General features: G+C 32.9%; 1 non-coding gene across 1 annotated transcript; it reads left to right on the plus strand.

Annotated features, from left to right (window-relative positions):
* Positions 1-6,481: 6,481 nt before the first annotated feature.
* LOC126744827 (U1 spliceosomal RNA) lies at positions 6,482-6,643 on the plus strand. The gene has a single exon (XR_007663322.1). It is a non-coding gene; the product is annotated as a U1 spliceosomal RNA (small nuclear RNA).

Consider the following 6,643-nt stretch of genomic DNA (forward strand, 5'->3'; position numbering starts at 1 on the left):
GTTTCGGTACAGAATGGTGGGAAAAGAAATTTAATAAACAATCAGCTACTTCAATAGATTCGGCTGTAGAAATTGGGTAAGCTTGCGCATATTTTGAAAAAGAATCAATTATAGTTAAATACTTGTTTTTTTCAACAGTAAAAACATCAATATGGAGAATTTCAAATGGTCGATTAGCTGTCGGTGTAACATTCATTTTTACTTTGACTGGATGGCGTTCATATTTACATTGTTGACAGATTTCACAATCATTTATAAAAGTTTGTACAGAATGTTTTAAATCTAGCCAATAGTATTTTTCTTTAATCCTTCTGTCAGTTTCATCTATTCCTCGATGGTTTGTTTTTGATTCATGATAATTTTTTATAATTTCTTTTATATCGTCTTTGTGTGTGACATCTATTAATTTAGTTAAACAACGCTTTAATTTTAAAGATGGCCATTTAAATGTTTTTCTGATGACTTCACAAAAAGGTTCAAAAAACTCAGGATTTTCGAAATATAAGTGATATTGTAAGCCTGGCTTTACATAATCTTTTATAAAATTTATTATATCATTATCGAAATTATTTTGGGATATTTGTAAATTAATTCGTTTCTTTTTTTCAAACAAAATTTTAATTTTGGGAATTGCCGGGGAATGTAAAACAACAGATATTATTATTTGGTTTAACCCGTAATTAACTGGTGTCTCAACGATCGGTATACCTACAATAGGATTTTGTTCAGCATTGGTATGAACAGTGTCGTCATTTGCGTTATCGTCATTAGGAATATCAGGTTGCACTATATCGTCTGTGTTTTCGACGGGAAGATTTTCAGTGCCTTCGTTTGTTTGGGGGCATTGATCTGTAGGGTCATGTTGCACAATCATTGAAATATTGTCTTGGTCAGGGTTTTCATTTTCTGGGTTTAAATTTTCGGAATTTTGAAGAGACTGATTAAATTCCTCAATATATTTACTTAAATTAAAATTTGTATCCGTATCATTGGTGTGGATTTCTACACGTGAAAGGGCGTCGGCATTTGTATTTAGTTTACCCTTTTTATAATAAATCGTATAATTATATTCATCTAATTTAATTCGCCAACGTAGTAATTTTGATGAAGGATCCTTTAGTGAGAATAACCATTGTAAAGGTTTATGATCCGTAATTATGTTGAATTTTCGTCCGTAGAGATAAGGCCTAAAGTACTTCGTAGCCCAGACAATACAGAGAAGTTCTTTTTCTATGGTTGAATAATTGACCTCACTATCATTTAAAGTACGTGATGCATATGCGATTGGTAGGTCATTACCAATTGGTCCTTGAGAAAGCACAGCACCTAGTGCTATATTGCTTGCGTCCGTTGTTAAATTAAAGGGTTTGTTAAAATTTGGATATTGTAAAATAGGGTCGTTCATTAAAAGATTTTTACAGGTTTCAAAGCAATTTATAAATTCAGCGTTATGTTCTATAGTGGCTCCTTTTTTTAAACATTTGGTTAGAGGTTTAGTCAATTTAGCGAAATTATCAATGAATTTCCTGTAATAGCCTAATAATCCTAAAAATCCCTTAATTTGCTTAGTAGTTTTTGGAATAGGATAATTTTTAATGGCTTTAATTTTTTCGGGGTTGGGTTTGACACCTGAAGGGGTAACAATGTGTCCTAAATATCCTACTTCCTTTTTTAAAAAATCGGTTTTATCTAGCTGTAATTTGAAATTGGTTTCACGAAGACGTTGGAAAACGGCGCGTAATTTATCGATGTGTTCTTGTAAAGAGGTAGAGTAGACAATTATATCATCAAGGTAAACGGCACACTTTTCGTTTTGCATTCCACGAAAGACATTGTCCATTGCGCGTTGGAAGGTCGCGGGGGCATTTTTCAGGCCAAAAGGCATACGCAGAAATTCGTAGTGCCCATTCTCACAACTGAAAGCAGTTTTCGGAATGTCCTTTTCGTTCATTGGAATTTGGTGGAAACCACTCGCTAGATCGAGGGTTGAAAAATATTGACATTTACCTAGCTTATCGAGAAGATCTGTTATATTGGGTAGAGGATACCGCATATCGATGGTAATTTCATTCAGTTTTCTGAAGTCTATTACGCATCTCCACTTTTGTTTTCCGCTAGAGTCAATTTTTTTTGGTACTACCCAAATTGGTGAGGACCATGGGGATACACTGGGTCTTATAATATTTTGCTCCAACATCTTTTTTATTTGACGCTCAACTTCTTGTTTGTGAATAAAGGGATATCTGTATGTTTTCGAATAAATGGGTGTTTCATCTGTGGTTTTAATTTCGTGTTTTACCTGACTTGTGAACGTAAGAGGAGTATTTTCATCATAAAAAATATCAGAGTATTCTTTACATAATTTTAAAATTGCAAATTTTTCTTCTTGATTCATATGATCTGTTCTGATTAGTTTTTCCGGTTTAAAATTAGGAGATTTATTGGTAAAATTATCGATTAAGTTAAAATCAATGGATTCTAATTCTTTTCTTTCAAAGGGTTCAACTTTTATGGGTTCGGAAAAATCTAATAGAATTTTATCAGTAGAGCTATTTAAGATAGTGGTGAGGGCTATGCCATTCTTTGCAATAGAGAGACTTTCTGGGATTTCACAATTTCCTATTTTTTGATATGGAATAATGATTTCACCATTTTTGATTGAAGTTTTAATTTTTATAACTTGTTCGCATCGGGGTTCTACACTTATTTGATTTAGGTTTCGTTTTGTGTTTTGGAAAAGTAATTTTATTTCAGCATAAGGAGTACGTAAGTAACCATTGCCAAAATCTAAATTTGTTCTTAAAATTTCAAGATTATCTACTCCTATAAGACCATCAAAAATGTCATGGAATTTAAATAAAAAGAATTTTAATTGTAAAGGTTCGGGTAAGTTAAAAATTCTGGATGTTGGTATAAGAGTACTAAATTTATGAGCTGACATTTCTTTTCCACGAGATACAAATAAACGGGTCTTCTATTATATCCTTTTTGTAAAATTTGTTTGCCAAGTTAGGGTTAATGAAAGATCGAGATGAACCGCTATCAATTAAAAATTTTAAATTATGTTCTGGAAATATAATGTAGGGTAGTTTACTGGTAGTAATTAAATTAAAGCTTATTATAGGAGCTACTAAGGATTGGTCTCCTCTGGAGGCTGTTTTGTAAAATTTTCTAAAGTTTCGGGTTCTTGTTGATCGTCATATGCTTCATAGTGAAATTGGGAATTATTTTGATGAACCTCATCATTAAAAGTTGTGGGTTCTTTTGAATCGCAATAATAATTATCATCATAATCATCATAATATTGATTAGTCTCAGTATTATATAATTCTTCTGATACAAAATTACGAGGGCCTGAGGGCACAAAGTGATTTTGTCTAGTTTGGAAGTTTCGTGGTGATTGATTAGGGTTATAAGTTTGCATAGATTGATTATTTCTAGAATTATGGGAGAATTGTCTAGAAGTTATGCTCATAGGCGTCGGTCGAGGAAGATCTTTTTCCCTCATTTGATTTGGCCTAAAAACGTTTCGATTTTGGGGTGGTCTACCAAAAACTTGTGAGTTTGTTGGCAGAGGACGTTGAGGTAAAATTCTAGGGCGTATAGGAACTGGTTGAGATGGAAAAACATTTTGTCTCATAAATAGATCATGGGGTGTATTTGAGTTAAAATTATTATGATTATTTAAATTTGGTTGGATGTAGTTGGGTTGTTGTATAGATTTATTAAAACTTTGATTATACTGAGGTTTATTAATTTTATTATTATTCTGAAAGTATAAGCTATTGTTTTCTTGATTTACAAATTGAGAAGCTTCGGCTAGGGTTCTTGGCCGCATACACCGAATATTTGTCCCTAAAGGCTCTTTAAGACCTGATACAAAAGTTTTAAGTGCTAATTCTGAGTACATTGTACGTTTTAAATTTTTAGCAACATCTGTAATTTCATGACTATCAATATATGAACAAAGTAAATTCAATAAATGCAGTACCTTATCATAAAACTGATTGGGATTTTCATTTGAATTTTGCCTAAGCATAACAAGGTCGCGATTGAGGCAAGCCTCATCTCTTTGATCAGCAAAATTTCTTTCAAGAGTTAGTTTAAGATCATTCCAAGTACTTACATTTTGAATATTTACCACAATTTTAGCATTTCCAATTAATTTACCTATTAAGCAATTAAGTAAATAAACATTTTCAAATTTATTAGGATCCGTTTGATCATAAAAGTGCTTAATTAAAGTTTCACAGTTTACGAGATATCGGTTAAGATCATTAGGGTTCCCATCAAAATTCGGGACACAATTTAAATATTCCGGTTTAAAAGTGGGCATCCTAGTATTTAAATGTAAATTTTCTAAATTTAAATTATTATCTAATGGTGAGTCAGCTGAAGAGATTTTAAGATTATTCAATACAACGCTTAATTCATCTATATTGGACATTAACTTAATGAGCTGTACTTACATAAAGGCGATGGTCATTTCTATAAGGGACAGTCTAATATTCTGCCTCCTTGCGTAATTAGATGATTTGTATCTAATCACCGATGAATCTCCAATAGTGGTCTTCTTGTTTCAGCAATTTTCGATAAATTCACTGCAGATACCTCCACCGAATTTTCATCAAGTTTCGTATAGCCCGATTAATCGTTAAAACGAACGTTCGATACACTAACCGATCTAACTCCGGACTATCCTACCGACTGCGCCATTTAACTATCTTAACAACCAAAACGCCTTTTTAAAAAATATTATTTTATTTGAAAATTAATTAATACAAATTACATGCTAATTGTCTTAGCAACTTCAATTGACTAACTCGATAATAAACAATGAAACAGTTTTGTTGTAATAAAATGCAGGGTCAGCAGCTAGTGGCTTCCATGGTTGTACAGGGTGGCTCGTCACATAACTCATGTTAGAATTCTTTATTTTGTAAGTGATTCTAAAAAGTATTGACACATTATAATTTGAAATATGCTTGTCCATTGTCAGCTTGAATTATATTGTTCATCAACATCTCTGCTTAGCTGTCTCTTGAGTTTTTCCTCTTTCATTTCTAAAACTCTCAGTTGTTTCAGTAAAACTAGTCTTTGTAGTTCGTTATTCGAGAGTTGTTTAGTAACGTTTGTTTCATATTCTTCGAGAGGACTACCTTTATTATGTTTCTTTTTTTTAGGTGCATGTTGTACTGTACTAATAGCATCATCATTTGCTGCACTCGTTTCAGAAGCAGAAGTTGATTGACTAGGGATTGTATCTTCATGGCCGATTTTCGTCTCTGTTTGTTGTATGCCGACGGATAATGCTCCTAAAATGAAAAATTAAGTAAATATTCATACAGTTTCTATATTAAAAAATGGACAAGTGATAAAGTTTGGTAAATAATATTGTAACTTTTTTTTGTTTCTAAGCTACAAAAATGTCTGTCTAAAATACTTGATCAAATGTTAAACAATAAGTAATTAATTATTATAAACAACATAACTTTATAAATCATTCAATTTTCACAAAATAATAAATAATAGCAAACTTTAGATAGGTTCACTAATATATATGGTAATTTAAATAAAGTTACTTATGAAGAAGATATTAATTAATTTACCTGGAACTTTTGCAAGTACTGGATTTGCGTTGCCTTCCATGATTTCCAACAAAATCTTTTCCCAATCCTGCAGCACAATTTTCTTATTTCCAGTCCTGTTTATGTCAGTCTTTTTCTTGAGTCTGGATTTCATATTATTAATTTTTTTGTACATTTGACTTGTCGTTATTTGTGACCCGAAATTCAGCTTCCACTGTTTGTTAATCAGTTCTATTGCTTGGCTTTTTGACTTTCGGACAGCTGGTGTTTGTGACTTGGATAAAAGTATGGGAACATCACGTAGCATGTTTACAAATCCCATTTGGGATTCGCAGACTTCAGTTTCTTCTTCACTTTCACTCATTGCACACTGATACTTGAATTTATACTAATACACGAATATGCGAAACGCGGCACTTGTTTATTTGGTGTTTTTTCAGGTGCAGACTTGTTTGGAAATATCGAGTATCTACTTTATGTATTCGGAGCACATACTCCTCTCAGCGAATTATTTTTATTCATATAAAACGGAGAACAAACCAGCACTTCATGCTCATGCTCATGAGTACATACTTGGAGTTTCAACTCAAGTGTTATTCATAACAGCCACTGACGTATCTGTAACATATCTTTTATGTAACATTTTAACATTACTTTGTAACAGGATTAATACATTCCGTATATACTGATAATGAGTTTTAAGCAAATACATAAAAGTATTTCGCTAGACATTACGTTTTGTAACGTACTAACTAGTATTCATGCCCCACATTGGGCGCCAAAAAAAAGCATAGTAGTTTGCAGCGATATTAACAGATGGCAGCGGTCTCATAATGTCACCGCGGTATACTCGACACATTTGCTCAAAAATTCATCTTCGAGTATTTTTAAGCATACTTACCTGGCGTAGAGCTTACCGTGATCAACAAGGCGGTTCCTCCGGAGTGAGGCCCTTCCATTGCACTACGGTTGGGCTGACCTCTGCGATTATCCCTAATGCGGATAACTCGGGCGCGTAATTTTTGGTAGTCGGGACTGCGTACGCGCTGTCCCGG

This window comes from Anthonomus grandis, chromosome 14, assembly GCF_022605725.1.
Source record: "Anthonomus grandis grandis chromosome 14, icAntGran1.3, whole genome shotgun sequence".
NCBI lineage: Eukaryota > Metazoa > Arthropoda > Insecta > Coleoptera > Curculionidae > Anthonomus > Anthonomus grandis.